The 21,599-nt window shown below is 43.3% G+C and overlaps 1 protein-coding gene and 1 pseudogene across 1 annotated transcript in view; one reads left to right on the forward strand and one right to left on the reverse strand.

Moving 5' to 3' along the window:
* LOC110287984 (uncharacterized) overlaps nucleotides 1-21,599 on the forward strand; it is a 517,828-nt gene that overhangs the window by 81,604 nt on the left and 414,625 nt on the right. The gene's annotated exons all lie outside the window — the stretch shown is intronic.
* On the reverse strand, nucleotides 3,254-3,613 carry LOC110287982 (large ribosomal subunit protein P1 pseudogene; annotated as a pseudogene).

Raw genomic sequence — 21,599 nt, forward strand, 5'->3', positions numbered from 1 at the left:
ATTCAAGATTAGGGAGGACTGAAGAGATTGAAATGATTTAATTGTAATCTCAAAAGTTATTTTAACAAAATGAACTAGTTCTTTTATTTCTTCTCTGCCTAAGTTATCAATGGAGGTAGAAGGAGGGAGGCACTTAAGTGGGAGAAGTGAGAGGGAGGGAAAAAGGGGAGCAGGATGAGTTATGGGTGGGAGACAAGAGAGAGCCCAGAGGGCCAGAAGAATGAATGGAAATATGGAGCAGTAGAATTTGGAGATTGGAGAGAAACCTCTAGAAAGTCTTATAGACCTGGTGTGTGAGAGACTTCCTAGATCATGCCATGTCTCCATATTGATGATAATGGACTGAACCTGTTAGCCATCCCCATTGAAATGTTCTTTTGTCCTTATAAGAGTTGCCTTGGTCACCTTTCTGTTCACAACAGTAAAACCTATGACAGCAATTCTTAATTATAGAGCTTGATGAAAGGCTGAGCTACAAGAGATGTTGCTCTAAACAGACACATGTATGAAAGTAGCTGATCAAAGGAATGAATTTTTTCATGACTGGGAAACATTAGGAATAGATACAAGTAAAAGGTCAAATCAGAGATGCATAAAGATAACAAAATTGAAAGATCAATACCAAGACAATATAATTGAAAAATCCCCAAGGTACAACAACTTAGTTTTGGTAGGAACTTTTCCCTCAAGAATTTGAGAAGTTTAATCATGAGAAAAAGCAATGTAATTGTAACAGGGGGCACAGACTGGGATTAAGGTGAACTGAGCCACCACAGCTTATCTCAGAAACATTTTTGGTTTTTGTTTTTGTTTTTTTGTTTTTTGAGACAGGGTTTCTCTGTGTAGCCCTGGCTATCCTGGAACTCATTCTGTAAACCAGGTAGGCCTCGAACTCAGAAATCTACCTGCCTCTGCCTCCCGAGTGCTGGGATTAAAGGCGTGTGCCACCATGCCTGGCAAATTTTATTTCATTTTTTTTATGAGTACACTGAAGCTGTCTTCAGACACACCGGAAGAGGGCATCAGATCCCATTACAGATGGTTGTGAGTCACCATGTGGTTGCTGGGAGTTGAACTCGGGACCTCTGGAAGAGCAGTCTGTGCTCTTAACCACTGAGCCATCTCTCCAGCCCCCCCAAAAACATTTTTGTAAATATTTATTTTTTTAAAGGGGCTGCAGATGAAGCTGATGGAAATAATATACGTTGCCAGAGTGAAATCACTCCATACACAAGCATAAGATGAATTAAGAAAAGTTGCTTTAGGGATTGTGTGCATTCATGACAGGCTAATTATCAGACTAATCAGCCTAGCATAAATCTGAATTCAACATATGCTGTCAGTCTTAAGTTTCTTTTAGGTTGAGTTCCCAGATTATGCTTTGAACAAGTTAAATATGGACTGGAGACTGCATATGTAGGATCTTAGGTAGATGGAAGGTTTACATAGTACAGATATTATAAGATTCATTTCTTACATAACCATTTTCCTAAAAAAAACCCCACAAAGATAACAGTATATAATTTTCATTTGTACCTAAGATTTATTATTTAAATTGTTTTCTTTTCCTCCATGTTGGGATGACCATATGTTTGTAAAAAAGACAATATTTTGATGTAATTCCTAACCATTTTTTGAACATCTGTTAGAAGGCTCAGAGTGAAATTTCTATAGGGTGCAAATCGAACAACCTGACCTTGATCACTATATAATAAATGTCCATATTTCCTCCCATGAATATTTTGTTCCCCAATCTAGGTAGGACTAAAGTATCCACACTTTGATCTCCCTTATTCTTTTTTTTTTTTTTTTTTTTTTTTGGTTTCTCGAGACAGGGTTTCTCTGTATAGCCCTGGCTGTCCTGGAACTCACTTTGTAGACCAGGCTGGCCTCGAACTCAGAAATTCGCCTGCCTCTGCCTCCCGAGTGCTGGGATTAAAGGCGTGCACCACCACGCCCGGCTGATCTTCCTTATTCTTGAGCCTCATGTGTACTTCAAATTATATCTTGGTTATTCTGAGCTGTGGAGCAGAGAATGACAGAAAAGCCATCCAGACACTGACCCACCTGGGAATCCATCCCATATACAGACATGAAACCCAGATACTAATGTGGATGCCAAGAAGTGCTTGCTGAGAGTAGCCTGATATATCTCTCTCCTGAGAGGCTCTGCCAAAGCCTGACAAATATGGAGGTGGATGCTTGAAGCCACCCATTGGACTGAGCTTGGGTTCCTGATGGAGGAGCTAGAGACAAGACTCAAGGAGCTGAAGGGGTTTGCAACCCATAGGAAGAACAACAATATCAACCAACCAGACACCCCAGAGCTTACAGGGACTAAACCACCATCCAAAGAGTACACATGGAAGGATCCAAGGCTCCATCTGCCTACATAGCAGAGGATGGCCTTATCAGGTATCAATGAGAGGAGAGGCCTTTGGTCATGGGAAGGCTCCATACCCCAGTGTAGGGGAATGTCAGGGTGGGGAGGCAGGAGTAGGTGTGTGTGGGAGCACCTGTACAGAAGCACAGGGAGGGAGGATGGGATAGGGGGCTTCCAGAGGTGAAAACCAGGAAAGGGGATTACATGAAATATAAATAAATAAAATATCAGCATCAACCAACTTTAGCCACTGTGAAAATTCTCTGGCAATTATTTGCGGTTCTGAGAACGAAACAACTATTTAGACTTAAGTATGAACTAATACACTTGAAAAATATATTTGAAGCATAAAAAAATATCCAAAGTAGATTCCACAAAGTTGTGTTCCAATTTGCACATATCTCTCCTGGCCTAAATCCTTGTAAAAATACACACATACACCACACACACACACACACTTACTCATGAATGCATTCATTCCTGTTAATGTTTCTTAAAGCCTAGCTACAGAATTTCTCTTCAGCATGAATTTGTTCATGTAACAGATACCAAGCAACAAGGCTTCAAGTCAGAAAAGTCAATCCTTCCTCAAGAGTAGCATCATAATTTTTGAATAGATTGTTGACCCTTATCAGACTCCTTTCTTCAGAATCAATAGTCTTGTGTGACTGGATATAAGTGTGTTACATAAGAATACTAGCAAATCCTTTATAGACATATATTCCCCTCAGTATGCATTTTTTCAGATGCTCAAAACTACAGTACTATGCAAAATATCTAAGAGGTTCATTATGCACTAAAGTTTGTACTCTTGTGTAAAGGTATCAGGAGGTACAATTCAGGTACAGGTTCAGCTCTTTATTGGACAAGTTAACAGAATCTGTGTAGTAAAAAAAGACCAAAGCCCCTGTCATCTTCGGACTCCTTGGACTCTTCCTTCTTTGCTTCCACTTTCTTCTCCTCAGCTGGGGTGGCAGCAGTGGATGGAGCAGGAACACCAGAAGGTGCCGCTCCAGCAGCTGGAGTGGGCCCAGCAGCCCCAACATTGCAGATTAGGCTACCAGTGTTGACATTGGCCAGAGCCTTTGCAAATGAGCCAGGCCAGAAAGGTTCAATGCTGACACCATCTGCTTTAATGAGGGCATTGATCTTCACTTCCGTGACCATGACCTCATTGTCCTGCAGGATGAGGGCAGAGTAGATGCAGGCGAGCTCAGAGCCGGACACCATGTTATGGACTGCTGGCACGGTGCTAGTCGTTGGATGAAGTGATGTCCTCACCCCAGTGTGGCATTAGCAAACTGAACACATTAACAGGGTTTGTCTGTAGACATCCCAATGGCTATCTTAGGAAGCTGACAGTGACCTATGGGGACCTGTGCTGTCCCATGCCCATGTATGCTTCACCCGTGCAGTGCCTTCCTGGCTGTGTTAAATCACCAGTGCTGTGGACTAGACTCAGCCCCTCAACTCGCAGGGGCCCCTTAAGTGTTGGGAGAATCAGGGTCCTGGTACACAGGCATGAAGGAGTCAGCGGGGTGACAAACAGATGTAAACATAAGAAAGTGTTGATCTGAATGTAATTTCTCAAAGGAAGCATCAGACTTATGATACAGAAGAAAATAAGGAAGTTACGTCACACATCACCCAAGGTACGTTGAGGTTACCCGACGCTTAATGACTCTTTACACAAAGCAGAAGAATGCATACATAAAGACTGAGAGGAACTAAGTAATGTAACAACTGAGACAAAGTCATCTCTATCTAAGGTCAGCTATATACCTAAAAGCCAGTTGTGAGGTCATTATGTTCCCAGGGCAAGTCGTTTCTTGCCCAAGCCATAGTTCTAATTCTGATTTATTGTTTAGCCCACCACCAGCCAGCTCTTAGTAAATACCTAACTATGCTAAGCTTCTGGGCTGGTGAAAGTATGTGCTAGGGAGTTCTGCTCTAGGTAACCTTCTCATGAATAATGCAATACTCTAGTTCCTCCTTAAACCATGTATTAGTCAGGGTTCTCTAGAGTCACAGAACTTATGGATAGTCTCTATATAGTAAAAGAATTTATTGATGACTTACAGTCGGCAGCCCAATTCCCAACAATGGTTCAGTTGCAGCTGTGAATGGAAGTCCAAGGATCTAGCAGTTACTCAGTCTCACACAGCAAGCAGGCGAAGGAGCAAGAGCTAGACTCCCTTCTTCCAATGTCCTTATATTGTCTCCAGCAGAAGGTGTAGCCCAGATTAAAGGTGTGTTCCACCACACCTTTAATCCCAGATGAAAGGTGTAGCCCAGATTAAATCTCCTTAAACTCGGAGATTTAATCTTCTGGAATCCATAGCCACTATGTCTCAAGATCTCCATACCAAGATCCAGATAAGGATCTCCAAGCCTCCAGATAAAGGTCACTGGTGAGCCTTCCAATTCTGGATTGTAGTTCATTCCAAATATAGTCAAGTTGACAACCAAGAATAGCCACTACAATCCACCCCTTGTCAACTTGACACAAATAATATCCCATGTTTACATGAAACAATAACAAGGTTGTGAATACGCCTAACATGATATAACTATCCCTCGTACAATCGCAAACGCATTTGTAAATTTACAATGGGGCATTCATATTACTTTATAATCCTCGTTTCTGCAACTGGTTACGTGGCCTTAATTGGTATTTATAACTACCTTCCTCTACTACCCATTCTGTATTTCCTTCACCTTCGGCCAGCACCTCAGCAGGTCTTGGCTCTTTTCCTGGAGGGTTGACCCATACCTTCATTCCTGATGGGTCTGCGTCCTTTGTCATCCTGCTTGGATTAGGCTGTTGTAGTTTCCCATTGACTTTAATCACAGGACATGGTAGTACTAGGAGACGCCCTAAGGGATCTCCTACACTCCAGACATAATCTTGCTTACCTCCATTGTGAAGAGGTAATCCAATTTCCCCATGGTAATCTGGATCTATCACTCCTCCTAACACGGTTATTCCTTTTTTAGCCTGTTGGTTTAAGGGCATTAGAAGCCCAAAATGACCAGGGGGAAGTCTGAGCTTCCAGTTCAATGGAATGTTTGTTGTAGCTCCTGGTAGGAGCACTCCCCTCTCTGGAGCCAAAACTTCTAGGCCAGCAGAACCTAGAGTTATGGGGACAGGAAGCAAAAATTTTCCTAGAGGGTCACTAGGAGTGATAGTAAGTGGAACTATTCCCTTTTCCACCCCTTGATTCCTGGACCCATGAATCCTAGCTATGGGTGAAACTGTACCATATATCGAGCGCTGATTCAAAGCATATACTGCCTTCTGAAGAACTCTACCCCAGCCTTCCAAGCTTTTACCACTTAATTGGCGCTGTAACTGTGTCTTCAAAAGGCCATTCCATCTCTCTATCAGGCCAGCTGCTTCAGGATGATGGGGAATGTGGTAAGACCAGTGAATTCCATGATCGTGGGCCCACTGTCGTACTTCTCTGGCTGTGAAATGAGTTCCTTGGTCAGAAGCAATACTGTGTGGAATACCATGACGATAGATAAGGCATTCTGTCAGTCCATGAATGGTGGTTTTAGCAGAGGCATTACGTGCAGGAAAGGCAAATCCATAACCAGAATAAGTATCTACTCCAGTAAGAACAAAACGCTGTCCTTTCCATGAAGGAAGGGGTCCAATGTAGTCAACCTGCCACCAGGTTGCTGGCTGGTCACCTCGAGGAATGGTGCCATATCTGGGGCTCAGTGTTGGTTTCTGCTGTTGGCAGATCTGGCAATCAGCAGCAGCTGTAGCCAGGTCAGCCTTGGTGAGTGGAAGCCCGTGTTGCTGAGCCCAAGCATAACCTCCATCTCGACCACCATGGCCACTTTGTTCATGTGCCCATTGAGCAATGACAGGGATGGCTGGGGAGAGAGGCTGACTGTCCACAGAACGGGTCATCTTATCCACTTGATTATTGAACTCCTCCTCGGCTGAAGTCACCTTTTGGTGAGCATTTACATGGGACACAAATATCTTCACATCCTTTGCCCATTTGGAGAGATCTATCCACATACTTCTTCCCCAGATGTCTTTTTCACCAATTTTCCAATTGTGATCTTTCCAAGTCCCTGACCATCCAGCCAATCCATTGGCTACAGCCCATGAGTCAGTGAATAATCGTACATCTGGCCATTTCTTCTTGCAAACAAACTGTAATACCATGTGTACTGCCCGAAGTTCTGCCCACTGTGAAGATTTTCCTTCACCTGTGTCTTTCAGAGTTGTCCCAGAAAGGGGTTGTAATGCTGCAGCTGTCCACTTCTGGGTGGTGCCTGCATAACGTGCAGAGCCATCAGTAAACCAGGCCCTAGTCTTTTCCTCTTCGGTCAGTTGATCATAGGGAACACCCCATGAGGCTATAGGCGCATGCTTGGCAGCAGATGGCATTGTAACAGGAGTAGAAACCATAGGCATTTGAGCAACTTCTTCATGTAACTTGCTTGTGCCTTCAGGACCTGCTCTGGCCCTATCACGTATATACCACTTCCATTTGATAATAGACTGCTGCTGTGCGCGTCCCACTTTATGACTTGCAGGGTCTGATAGTACCCAGCTCATAATGGGTAATTCAGGTCGCATAGTAACTTGGTGTCCTATTGTCAAACGTTCAGTTTCCACTAAGGCCCAATAGCAGGCCAAGAGCTGTTTTTCAAAGGGAGAATAGTTGTCTGCAGATGATGGTAGAGCTTTGCTCCAAAATCCCAAAGGTCTTTTCTGTGATTCACCTACAGGGGCCTGCCAGAGGCTCCAAACAGCATCTCTATCAGCCACAGACACCTCAAGTACCATCGGGTCTGCTGGGTCATATGGTCCAAGTGGTAGAGCAGCCTGCACAGCAGCCTGGACCTGTTGAAGGGCCTTCTCCTGTTCCAGGCCCCACACAAAGCTAGCAGCTTTCCGAGTCACTTGGTAAATAGGCCTAAGTAACACACCCAAGTGAGGGATGTGTTGTCTCCAGAATCCAAATAGACCCACTAAACGTTGTGCTTCTTTCTTGGTTGTAGGAGGGGCCAGGTGCAATAACTTATCTTTCACCTTAGAAGGAATATCTCTGCATGCCCCACACCACTGGACTCCTAAGAATTTCACTGAGGTAGATGGTCCTTGAATTTTGGTTGGATTTATTTCCCATCCTCTGATACGCATATGTGTTACCAATGAGTTCAAAGTGGTTGCTACTTCCCGCTCACTTGGTCCAATCAGCATAATGTCATCAATATAGTGCACCAATGTGATATTTTGTGGAATATCCAAACGATCAAGATCCCTTCTAACTAAATTATGACACAGGGCAGGAGAGTTAATATATCCTTGAGGCAAAACTGTGAAGGTATACTGTTGGCCTTGCCAACTGAAAGCAAATTGCTTCTGGTGGTCCTTATGGACAGGTACTGAGAAGAAGGCATTTGCCAGATCAATAGCCGCATACCAGGTGCCAGGAGATGTGTTAATTTGCTCAAGTAACGAAACTACATCTGGTACAGCAGCTGCAATTGGAGTTACTACCTGATTTAGTTTTCGATAATCAACTGTCATTCTCCATGATCCATCTGTTTTCTGCACTGGCCAGATAGGAGAGTTAAATGGAGATGTAGTGGGAACCACCACCCCTGCATCTTTCAAGTCCTTGATAGTGGCAGTAATTTCTGCAATGCCTCCAGGAATACGATACTGTTTTTGATTCACTATTTTCTTTGGCAGAGGCAACTCTAAAGGCTTCCATTTTGCCTTTCCAACCATAATAGCCCCCACTCTACAGTTCAGGGAACCAATATGAGAATTCTGCCAGTTTCTGAGTATATCTATCCCAATTATACATTCTGGAACTGGGGAAATCACCACAGAATGTGTCCGGGGACCTACTGGACCTACTGTAAGTCGGACATCAGTCAAAACTCCATTAATCACCTGCCCTCCATAGGCCCCTACTTTAACTGGAGGGCCACAATGTTTCTTGGGATCTCCTGGGATGAGTGTCAACCCAGAACCAGTATCCAGCAGACCCCGAAAAGTCTGATTATTTCCTTTTCCCCAGTGTACAGTTACCCTTGTAAAAGGCCGTAGGTCCCTCTGGGGAAGAACTGGAGAAAGGGTAACAGCAAAACCTTTGGGTGTCTTATCAGGATCCTTCCTCAGGGGAACCTGGCCACCCCTTCATTCAAGGGGTTCCGGATCTGCAAACTGGCTCAAGTCTGGAAATTGATTCACTGGCCGAGATTGCTGTTTACCACGATCTAATGTAGCCTTTCTTTCATTTGTTTGAGAATTTTTTTGCTTATACAAATCAAACAAATATGCAGTAGGCTTCTTATGTATTTCATTCCTGGAAACACCATGATTGACTAGCCAGTACCAAAGGTCCAAGCGAGTCATGCCATTATAAATTTCACCTCTCCTGTGCTGACCGTTACTGGGTCTGTCATTATAAACATTCTTTTGCCTACGCTGTCCATTATAATAACTAGGATCACCTTGTCTCCGGAGATTCAATGCTGCCACCTGGCCCTTGTTACCTCGGAATCCAACTAAACCCAGTGAATTTAATTCATCTAATTGAGCAGAAGCATCTCCAATGCTAAGATCTGGCACAAGGAAAAGGGAAAGAACAAAACCCTTCAAATGTGCTGGTGCCCCTCTCACCAATTTGCATCTTATAGAGCTGGTGAAGGGCATATCTTCTGGACCTTCCCATTGTGGACAATTAGGCTTTACACAATATATCCACTCTAGCATTGCAATTTCCCTAAGTCTTAAAATCCCTTCATCAACACTAAGCCATGGAATATCAGGCATCTCCAAGTCATTTCCAGTAGGCCATCTTTTGATAAACACCTCAGCCAACCATTCAAACAAACTTTTGACACCTTTTTTAACCATGCGAGCTTCCGTATTAAACCTAGAATCTCTACTCAGAGGGCCCATATCAATAAACTCAGCCTGCTCTAGTTTTATGTTCCTTCCACCCTTATCCCACACCCTTAAAATCCATTCCCACACATATTCACCATGTTGCTGTTTGAATGAATTAGCAAACTCATTAAGCTCCTTAGTAGTGTAGCGAATTTCCTCATGGACTACACTTTCTACCTCCCCTCTAGGAGCCTGTTTTGCTTTGAGTCTGGTTACAGGTCTAGAAGAAACTATTGGTGGGCCTTGAGAAACATCAGTAGTGAAAGTCATTGCTGGTTTATCAGACTCTGCAAAATTAATTTCCTCATGTTTGGAAGGCATTATTTCAAGGGGTGGGGCTGAGGGTACTACTTCCTCAGGTGGGGCAAACCCTTGAGAATCTGAAGATTCAAAATTCTCAGCTTCAACATGGTCTTCCCACACATCCCCGTCCCAAGTTATAGGATCCCATTCTTTGCCAATTAGTGCCCTTACTTTAACTGTCGACACATTCTGAGGCTGAGACTTAAATTTTCGCTGTAGTTCAGCCAACCTTACAATGAGGGTTTCAGTTTGATTTTCTGCAACTTGAGCTCTATTGCTGCAAGAGAGAAGATTCTCTTCAAGGACACACTTAGCAACTTTTAGATCGTTTACTTGTGTCTGGAGCCTTTCGATTTTATCACACAACTCCTTCCTTTCATTCATCATTTTTTCCCCAGATACTAAGAGCAGCCAGCCAGTAAAATCATTTTCTGATTTTTTCCCCATCTTGTAGAAAGCTTTGTGCACTGAATCACCTAATTCATTAAGAAAATCAAGGGCATTAGCTTCTTTAAGTTTGAAATATAGTTTCAACCATGGGTCTTCAAAATTCTCTGAGCTCCCAGGAGGGAGAGAATCTGGAGAGGTTTCAGTAGTTGAAAGTGCTGGTGACTCAACAAGCCAATTCCAGTATTTTAAAAGATTCATCCTTGTACTTCTGTTACTCTAGAACCACTCCTGGTACCAAATTCTGTATTAGTCAGGGTTCTCTAGAGTCACAGAACTTATGGATAGTCTCTATATAGTAAAAGAATTTATTGATGACTTACAGTCGGCAGCCCAATTCCCAACAATGGTTCAGTTGCAGCTGTGAATGGAAGTCCAAGGATCTAGCAGTTACTCAGTCTCACACAGCAAGCAGGCGAAGGAGCAAGAGCTAGACTCCCTTCTTCCAATGTCCTTATATTGTCTCCAGCAGAAGGTGTATCCCAGATTAAAGGTGTGTTCCACCACACCTTTAATCCCAGATGAAAGGTGTAGCCCAGATTAAATCTCCTTAAACTCGGAGATTTAATCTTCTGGAATCCATAGCCACTATGTCTCAAGATCTCCATACCAAGATCCAGATAAGGATCTCCAAGCCTCCAGATAAAGGTCACTGGTGAGCCTTCCAATTCTGGATTGTAGTTCATTCCAAATATAGTCAAGTTGACAACCAAGAATAGCCACTACAAACCACATCCCTACCTACTTCCTAAACCATTGTAAATTCTTGTAAATGTGAGTGACTGGGCTCTTATTCTAAAAGTGATTTTTGTTGGGGACTTTCTTCTATTAAGTAATGTAGTCTGCCATATATAACTATAATAAGAATTCTAAACTTAATTTGCTAAGCTTGCCCTGAGATTTCTAACTCTATTTAGTAGATAGTAATGCCTGATTTCTTTCACTATCTCTTTTTCAAAACTGGAGGCAATCTGTCTTAATCTGTAACATTCTTATGAAATCCCAAGTCCAGGGTCGGCTCAAGGGCTGGCTAGGACATTGGTGAAGGCCAGGAAGCAAAGTTCAACCTAATTTAGGTATTTGACAAATAATTCCTTGGAGGCACTGATAATAAAGCAGTACTGAAAGAAAGCACACAGACCCATTCACCTATAAACACAAGTTTATAGGAACATCATGCTATGTGATGCCAAGGCTCCAGGAGACTAAGTTTCCATGAAACTTTTTGCCTCAGGAATTCATCCAGCTTTTGGGCTTGCCACACAGAATTCACTGGAGTGGCTCTGGCATACCAGCACCTGGATCTGTAAGGTTCTGCAAAGAAAGGCTTTCCACGTTCACTCTTCTGCCTCACCAGTCTTGATTTCTGAACTTATAAATTTGACCATAAGGTACTTGTGAAGTGAAAGATGTTTAATGGAACAGAAGAATGAGGGCTGGTGATGACTCAAAAGTTAATAGCAGGAGTGGGTGTCGGGGGGTGGGTGTGCAAGGGACATAGCTCAGCGCTTAAGAGTGCTGACTGCTCTTCCAAAAATCCTGAGTTCAATTCCCAGGAACCATATGGTGGCTCACCACCATCTGTAATGGGATCCAATGCCCTCTTCAGGTGTGTCTGAAGAGAGCTACAGTGTACTCATATACATAAATACAAAATTTTAAAAAAAAAAAAGTTAAGAGCACTGGCCTGCTCTTGCAGAAGTCTCAAAATTGATTCCAAGCATCAACATGGTGGCTCCCAAACATCTGCAGGGACCTGATTCCCTCTCCTAACTTCTGAGGGCACCAGAAAACAAGTCGTGTACATATATGCAGGTTGGCAAAATGTTCACACTTGACAATAGACCAGAGAAAGAAATTTGAAAATGGCCAGAAACATAATAATGACACTATTATAATAAATCTTGAAAAATAATAAAGGCTTAGAGGGGAGTCATCACTTCAGGCTCATTTATGAAAGGGGTTACCTGCAGCAGATACCCTCAACAAACTCCGTGGCATATTTCTTACATCACACCAAGAAAACAATACCAGACGTGGCCATGTGTCCCCTAAGAGTTTCACATTGGGCATCAGGGACAGAATGCTCAATACCACAAATGTGTCTGCTTCAGAGCTCTGTCAAGTGAGCTCAGTCGGCGCTTACCTACACACACATCCCATGAGGGATGGGAACACAAAGCAGACTGTTCTCAACTTTGAAATGTCATGTCTTGGAGAGCTGCAGCCAGAGAGCCTGGTTCAAAGGCAACATACTTAGTAAAGCTTGTGGTCTTAGACAAACTCATCCACATACACAAACTCTCCTTCCACATACATGTATGGAGTACTGGTGTGTCCCAAGCACTGAACTAGCCAGGGCACTAGGGAGAGAAATGGTCAAGATCACCATTCCCAAAAGCACGCAGCTGACATGCTCTCTGAAATAGTTTCCCCACCAGGGATGTTATGGTGAGACAAGAAGCCAAGGACAGGTGGCCATAAGGAGCCCAGGAGAAGTTGGGACACTGTCAGTTCACTGAGAGTGAGCTACTGCCACTTCACAAGCCATCTCCAATCTTGTCACCACAGCAGACTCAGTACCATTGCAAAAACAACCTCAGAATAAGTCTCTAGAAAAAGCCTTGCTCAACCCCAAAATATTCTGAAGTGTGAGGGAATTGAATAACAACTTATGTAAGTAGACATATATTTCCCACAGAATATTAAATTTAAGGACATACATTAACATTTTTAAAAATTACATTTATTGTTGGGTATAGTGGCTCATGTCTTTAATGCCAGCACACAAGAGGCAGAGGCAGGTGGATTTCTGAGTTCCAGGCCAGCCTTGTCCATAGAGTTCTAGGACAGCCAGGGCTAAGTAGTAAGATGCTGTCTTGAAAAAAATAATCAAAACAAAACAAAAAAATAACTGAATTTTGAAAAATCTATTTGTGGAGGGGGAACACAGCTTACAGGAGGCCATTTTTTCCTTCCTCCTGGGATCAGGGATCCAGCTGGGGAGTAGGTGCCTTTACCTACCAAACCATCTTGCTGGTTCAGGAAAACATATTTTTAAACATGCTATATATGATTTCACTGTATACATGGAAACAGCAGACATTCCATACAAGACTCTGAACCAAGCACTGCTTTAATCCTTTGGATGATGTTTTTATTTTGTTTTTATTTTAATTTTTATTACTGAGGGTGGGGCTTAGGGTGGAGCTTGCAACCCACAGCCTTATGCATGGTAGACAGGTGCTCTACCACTGAGCAACATCCCCAGTCTTCAAGAGTGAATTTAAGCTCTTCAACTCATATAGACAAACAAATATGCCCAAGCCTTAGGAAGGGCATTGGAATTCTTCTCTTTACAGATGATTAAACTGAGGGGTAAAGCTGACCTTGGTGGTGCACATCTTTAATCCCAGTGCTCAGGTGGAGGGTGCATCTTTGAGTTCAAGTCCATCCTGGTATACAGGGTGAATTCCTGGACAGTCAGGGCTACACAGAGAAATCACGTCTCAAAAAACAAAACAAAAATACTTCATTTTTATTTGTGTGATGTTTCTTTGCATATAAGTCAGTGTACCATATGCATGCCTGGGACTCACAGAGGCTGAAAGAGAGCATCAGTTTCCTAGGAACTGCAGTCATAGTTGGTGGTCATGAGCCACTATGTGTGTACCTGAGAACAACCTTTGGTCCCCTGAAGAGCAGCCAGTGCTCTTAACCTCCAAGTCATCTATCCAGATCCTAGTTCCTCTCTTTAAAATGTAGCTGGCAAAAGGCATCCTTGCTTCACGTGGTGGAGACTTAAATAAACTTTTTATTTCTAAAGCATTTTGAAAAGTGCCTGGCCTCTCTTCTTGATGCTCAGGAGCAAATGCATTATTAGCTGTGAGGTGGGTTCTGATCACTGCATACTGTACAGAGCTGGTGCTTTGTAAATCAAAGCTGGGGGCAGTGACCCCAGAATCCTGGACCACAGTCATTCTTTGCCTCCTTTGTGTTTCAAGAGAGGGTCTTATGCAGCTCAGGCTGGTCTTCCTTAAACTGACTATGTTACAGAGGATGAGCCTGACTGTTTAATCCCTCTGCTTCTACCTCACAAATGCTGAGGAGACTAAAAGCGTGTACCTCCTCAACATGTGATATGCGTCTGAGCTCCGAACAAGGTTTGTGGTGCCAGACTAGCACATTCCCAGCCTGAGTTACTACTTTCCTTTTAAACATTTATCTTATTTTATTGAAAACATTATTTTTTTGTATAAGGTTGTTTTCACCTACATGTGTATCTGTGCCCCATCACATACATGCCTGGTGCCCTCAGAGGTCAGAAGAGGGCATTGTACTTCCTGGAATTGGAGTTTCAGTTCTGATCCACCATGTGAGTCCTGGGAGTTGAACCCTGGTCCTCCACAAGGGCAGCAGAGTGTTTTTAATTACTGAGCTGCCTCCCCAAGCCTCTAAATCACTTCTTAAAATGCAGGAATGTATATAAACCCACTGGTAACATATCCTTGGCAACCTCACTAAAATGTGATATAGCTCCAAATGTCACATGGGATGAGCAATGATAAATACTTACAAAGTTTAAAAAAAAAAAAAGAAAAAGACTGGTGCTGGACACTTAGAGCTAGCTTCAAAGCACAAGGCCCTCTCCTATCCTCTGCAGCTACCTGCACTTGTGTGTGTGTGTGTGTGTGTGTGGCCTTCTTACTGTGTATGCATGTTCATATGTGTGTGGTATATGTGTGTGCACTTTCATGTGTATGTGCAGTGTGTACAGTGTATGTTTGCAGTGTATTAGTGTTGTGGTGTGCATGTGTGCAGTGTATGTTTCTGTGTATATGAATAATAAGTGCAGCATGTATGTGTGTATGTGTACACACATGTATTTGTCTCTAGGTGTGTAACAAAGGTAACAAAAATAAATCTTTTTAAAAAATGAGTTGGGCTGGAAATATGGCTTAGCAGGTGGGAGCACTGACTGTTCTTCAAGAGGTTCTGAGTTGAATTCCCAGCAACCACATGGTGGATCACAACTATTTCTTTTGGGATCTGACATCCTCTTATCATGTGTCTAAAGAGAGTGACTTTGTACACACATACATAAAAGACATAAAATTTTTAAAAATTAGTGAAAATAAATCCTATCTCAAAACTAAAATGTTGTTTTGGGCTGGTGAATGTTTCCGTTGGTAAAGAACCTGGCAAAACCTGACTGCCTGAGGTTTGGATTCTTAGAACCTGCATAAAAAATTCAGGCTAGAGGGATGGCCCACTGGTTATGAGTACCTGTTTCTCCTGCAGAGAACCTGGGTCGACTGTCTGCACTCACATGACTGTTCACAACAGAGGATCTGATGGCCTCTTCTGACCTCCTAACACACTTGCACACATGCAGGTAAAACACATTAATAAACTTCAAAAACCTAAAAAAAAAAAAGAAAGACAGAAAAATTTAAAACCTGGACACACCCACATGCATGTGTGTGTGTGTTATCCCAGTGTTTACTCTCACTCTGGGACTGAGAAAGCACAGCCCTCCAGCAGTCAGGGCAGATCTGACTGGCAAATACCACTAAATTTCAGTGATGTAGGAAAATCACCACATGATCAAAATCTATGACACTGTCCTAAAGTGTTTTTCTTTTTAAAGATCCAGGGTTCACTCATAAAATAACTCATATCAAACATTTAATAACTTCATTAAGCCAGACATTGTGGTGCATGTCTGTCGCCTCAGCCCTCAGAATCCTGAAGCAGGAGGATGACAAGTTTGATGCCAGCTAGTATTAACATAGCAAAAACTTTCTCTAACAAACAAGGTTCTGAAGAGATGACTCAGTGGTTAGAGCACTGGCTGATTTCCCAGAGGACCGGAGTTTGGTTCCCAGCACCCACAAATTCATGCATAAGTATTAACTCCAGTTCCAGGGAATCTAGTGCCCTCTTCTGGTCTCTGTAGGTACTGCATGCACATGGTGCAAGGGGCACATGCAGGCAAAACACCCAAACCCACAAAAAGGGGGAGAAAAAAGTAAATTTATTAAATTGGGCATGGTGGTATGTGCCTGTAAAAAATAAACAAATTCAAATTGACAATGTGTTCAGCATGCAAAGTATACTCCTTAAATAACGTAACACCATACATGATTTTAAACCACAGAGAGACTGGAGAGACAGCTCAGTGTTTAAGAGCACTTGCTGATTTTCTAAAGGACCTGGGTTCGATTCCCAGTATCCACACAGCTCTGGCTCCAAGGGATATGGTGCTCTATTCTGACCTTTGTGGACACCAGAGATTGTCATGGGGCACGTACACAAAATAAAGCTATAGAAAAATATTCAGCTAAATAAAGTTTGAAGATTGAAAAAAAAAGTATATCAAGGCCAAAAGTTATTCCCCCACAAAGACTGCTCAAAGTTTCTGTAAACTGTGCAGGTGAACGTAAGGAACTAAGAGTTGCTGGAGTGACATGAAACAGGCATTTGAACACCCAGACAGAACAGGCAGAACACTGGTCCCCAGACCCACCACATTAACTGTATCCTGAACAGTGTTCACTTAGTCCATGCGTGCTCCATCTCTGCTGTGTGTGTCTAGACAGTATCTGCCTATCTGCACAAGGCACAGCACATAATGATGCAATTAGGTTAAGTATTTCTCCCTTTGACCAGTAACTTGGCTTACTGTCAGCTACCTCGATTATTACAAGAAGAACATGTGCCTGGAGCCACAAAATCTCTAGACTACCAGAACACTTCCTGAGAGGTCCAGTCATCCAGCCAGACTTAAGTTGCTCCCTCTCCAGGCCAGGCTTGTGGACAGTGCACAGCTTGGCCTGCATACCTGCAAAGCACAGCAGTGAAACTTTATCCAGTTCAATGATGTGTGTGGTGTGTGTGGTGGTGGTGGTGGTGGTGGGAGGTCCACCAGCACCATGTTATCCTTCTTGGTGACTCTCCCGTGGTAGGTGGGCTCGAGCCATGGCTTGTGCTTGTTAACTGGTAGGAGAAAAAGGGAAGCAACAGTAACATGCAGATAACTACGTCAGCATTCTTCTGCCTTTGAAGACGATCATGTGTCATCTAGCTTCCACACAAGTGCACATGCACACAGGAAAGCAAAGCCAGAGGTACATAAATCAAAGAGAGCAAAGAGACTGATCATCTGAAAAGGGTGAACTGTGGTTTGATTATGGGAGTGCCCCATGTAAAATCTAACCCAGATCATGAAGACAGAAATTGACTCCTTCCCTCCACAAGAGACTCCTGCAACATGAGCTCTGACAGAGAGACCTCAGGAGGGTATTCATTCCCACCCTCTGTCCCCATGGAGGCAGAATGGGATGGCACAATAGCAGGGATGCCTGAGGGCATTGATGGAATCCAGTAAAGCTCACAGCAGCAAGGGCCAACCTTCATCAAAGGGTTCATGGAACAGAAGACACCTCTACTATGCAATTGGAGATGGGCAAGTCACCCACTGCTGAGATCCTAGTATATTTTATATGAACCACATTAAGAAGGAATTGGGGACAACTCGGGGGATCAGCTCGTGGCAAACTGCTCACAAACAATGAAGACTCAGACACATCTCACCAAGCTCCAGTTTTAGGGTTCTCTCTGTCTCTCTCTTTGTCTCTGTCTCTGTCTTTTTCTCTGTCTCTGTCTGTCTCTTTCCAAGCTAAAAAGTCTAGGCTGGTTTCAAATTTAACCTTCCTGCTTCTGCCTCCCAAACTTCTGGAATCACAGCTGCACACCACTGAACCCCACTTCAGTCTTTCATTTTACAAAGCAAACTATTAATTCAGCTTGCAACTAATAGCAACATTTGATTCAAACTTGTATTAATGCTTTGTTTTGCTAATAAAATTACAAGTATAATAAAATAAAATTGAATTTTATTCCTACATTTGAATCCACAAGACTCTTAGTTTAACAAGATGTCACCTTGTTTTTTCCAGAACCACAGGGATATAAAATAGTAAGCATAGTGAAGTGTGGGGCAGCTGCACTGTCCTAACACAGAATGGGCAGGCTCACTATAACAGAACAGCTACAGCTGAAAATGGTTAACACATTTCAGAAGAGAAAATAACTTTATGGCAATTTATTCTACCGCCATTCCAGTATTCTAATTTTATAATTCACAATTTCTCAATTGCTCCTTTAAGCTAGCAGTATAAGGAGAGATATCGCCATTTCCAGAGGCTGAACTTTTCAATAATTAATGAATGATATTTTTAGTATTTCTTCACATTGCCTGACGTGGTGGCGCACACCTTTAATCCCATCACTCAGGTGGCAGAGGGAGGCGGATTTCTGAGTTCAAGGCCAGCCTGGTCTACAAAGTGAGTTCCAGGACAGCCAGGGCTATACAGAGAAACCCTGTCTGGAAAAACCACATAAAAAAATTCTTCACATTCTATTTGCATTATGAAACACTTATAGAAAGAAGCGACTGATGTTTCTGTAATCATCCTCTCTAAAACCACCGGAAGATTATGGGCGGAAAGTCAAGGACTCTCTCGGGCATCTTGAAGCCCTAGTGCAGCACTCCATTGCATGCCAGAACATCAAAGCCAGCTACATACATAACAGCAAACCTCGGGATCACACCTGTTAGAGTGTGGGTTTTCTGGGGTTACTTTCAGGCAAAAATGATCTTTCTTACTGCAGATCGTAATGATTAGCAACTTTTAGAATCTATGAATGCCAGGCAGCAGTGTTCCATGACTTAATTCCAATGCTGTGAGACAGAGGCAGGTGGATTTCTTAGTTTGAGGCCAGCCTGGTCTTCTGAGCAAGTTCTAAGATAGCCAGGGCCATTCAAGAAAAGCTTGTCTCAGAAAAACAAGAACAATCAGTAAGAACAGTGAAGCTCAGGGTTAACTTCAGGTAGGAAAGTTTATCCCAGCACATCCTAATTCTGTGGGTAAAGAAGGCTGTTCTTCTGCCCAAGTCACATGACCAAGAGATTCTGCCTGGTTATTTTCAGATCCACTATGTGCCACAGAACCCGACACCAATCATACTCGACAAGTCTTCTGCAGTTTTATATCTTTTACGTGAAGAATTCCATCGGCTGAAAGAGAGAATTTGACATATGCTTCCTATATCAGAATACGTATGGTGGCCATACTGTAAGTTTCAACCATCTTTTTTTTTTTTTTTAAGGTTTATGTAAGTACACTGTAGCTGTCCTCAGACACTCCAGAAGAGGTCATCAGATTTCATTACGGATGGTTGTAAGCCACCATGTGGTTGCTGGGATTTGAACTCGGAACATTCGGAAGAGCAGTCGCGCTCTTAACGACTGAGCCATCTCCCCAACCCAAGTTTCAACCATCTTTAAGGCATTTCAAATATAAATGAACCTATAAAATCCCAAGACAAACTGAATCTTGGTCCATCAAAAGGCTCTGCAATCCTGAGATACCGCCATGAGGGGGCAGCAGGTGCTCGGGTTGGGATGTGTGAAATTATGTTTTGATTAAAAAATAACCTCTAGCCCACTCCCTGGCTACTAAAGGTATATCAGCAGCCCACATTGAGATGCTCGGGGTGGAAAAGTACCTGCGACTATGTTCTCTATGTCACATGCCCACAGTCTTCTGCAAATTCAGGAGACAGAAGTAAGAAGATCACAAGTTCCAGGGCAGTGAGGGCTTTGTAGTAAGACTAGTCAAAAATAAGTGAGTACATGTAAAGTCCCTAGCTGACTCTTTCATTCCCCAAATACACTGGAACAGGGCAGGGGCTGGAGAGTCAGCTCAGCGGTTAGGAGCATTTGCTGTTCTTGCAGAGGACCTAGGTTTAGTTCTCAGCACCCACATTGTGGCTCATCCTCTGCGTGGGCACCAGGCACACACATGGTGTGCAGAATGCATGCAGGCAGCACACACACACACACACACATACACACACACACACACACACACATATATATATAAATCCAAAAACAAAGCTGAACACTAAAATAGTTGGTACAGTTTAGAGAGCTAGTGTCCCTTTAAGGCCTGGACGCTCTAACTTGCTCAGCAGCCTGTGGTATCATTGGGAGGTGGCAGAACCTTCAGGAGTTGGGACCGGATGGTAATTTGGTTGGGGGTGTGTTCTCAAACAGAATGGTGACCCCACTCGCTCTGTGTTCTCACTGTTTCCTCTCTGCTTCCCAACCCGAGTGTGTCAGGGGTCACTTCAAATATCCTGCTGATATATCAGTTATTTACAGTAAAATTCATAACAAACAGTAAATTACAGTTATGAGGGAGTAACTAAAGTTTTATGGCTGTAAGTCACCACACCATAAGGAACTGTATTAAAAGGTGACAGCATTAGGAAGATTGAAACCTGTCCTTGTAATGTCTTTCCAGCAAAACACACTCGGACAACCTGATCCTTCTACGGCAAAGCTTTTATTGCTTCATCATAAGGAAGACCTGATCCCAGAAAATGGAACTGCTTAAATACCCCTCCGTGTGACGTGTCAGCTCCTGATTAGCTGCTCACTCATCACCCCACTGCTATGCCCTGAGATGGGCAGTGACATGGCACGAATTTACTCCTGCACCTGCGCACATTACTTGTTTACCAGTTAGGCACTGCGGAAGCCAGCTCCATCTTGTAATGGCGATTGCTCACGGCTCTCCACATCTCCCCCTTTTTATTTTATTAAAATGCAAGCCACTCTTTAATGGATGAAGATAGAGGTCGAATCCCTAGTGTGCAGAAATAGGGGCCATGTACAGGATTGGCTCTTAGGCTCACAGGTTTTTACCCAGAGCAACCCTGACCTGCTCCCATGCAGTTTTTCCTAGGGGAGGGACACTTGGACACTCAACCCTCATGCAAATCGACTTGTCTTCTAGGAGTGCCCAAACCTCTGAGCGACTCCTATGCGGTGCTTAGCCCAACAATCCATAAGAGTTAAAGACCTACTCACTCGTTCCTGTGCAATGAGTCTAGCTTCTAGGGGTGCAAGAGCTGAGTATGGCCTAGGGCGAGCTTTAATTGTTGAGTCTCTCATTTTCCGCAGAACCGAGGAGTGCAAGAGCAGAGAACTCAGATGCCAATTAAGTCTTAAGCATGGATAGCCAAATTTCAGGGGAGGCCCCTTGTTCAATGGCTGCAAGTGCTTGAGCAATAACGACCTTGTCACGGTTTTGTTGGGTTCTGAGCTTACAAACCAACCAGAGCATGAACACAAGCCCACAGCAGATGGCAGCAGCAAATAAAACTACCCCCACCCATTCCTTAAAATAAGAAAATGCAGATGAAATCCAGGAGGAGAGACCCTCTGTCAATGACAGATCCACTCGCGTCGAGTTGATCCTTAGAACGGCCTCTCTCAGGGCCTCAAGGGTCTCATCGAACCCTTCGGACCAAATTCCTGCAAGATATAAAGAAAGCTGTCTAGACAGATTAGCTACATGAGTAAATTTTTCATATTGAACACTGGAAATGCACAGAGCACCCAATTTTCTTTCACAGCCCAACTGGGCCAACTGGTATAGAACACTTATTTGTTCCTCA

Source organism: Mus caroli, unplaced genomic scaffold (assembly GCF_978045245.1).
Source record: "Mus caroli unplaced genomic scaffold, Mus_caroli_1 scaffold_6, whole genome shotgun sequence".
Taxonomy (NCBI): domain Eukaryota; kingdom Metazoa; phylum Chordata; class Mammalia; order Rodentia; family Muridae; genus Mus; species Mus caroli.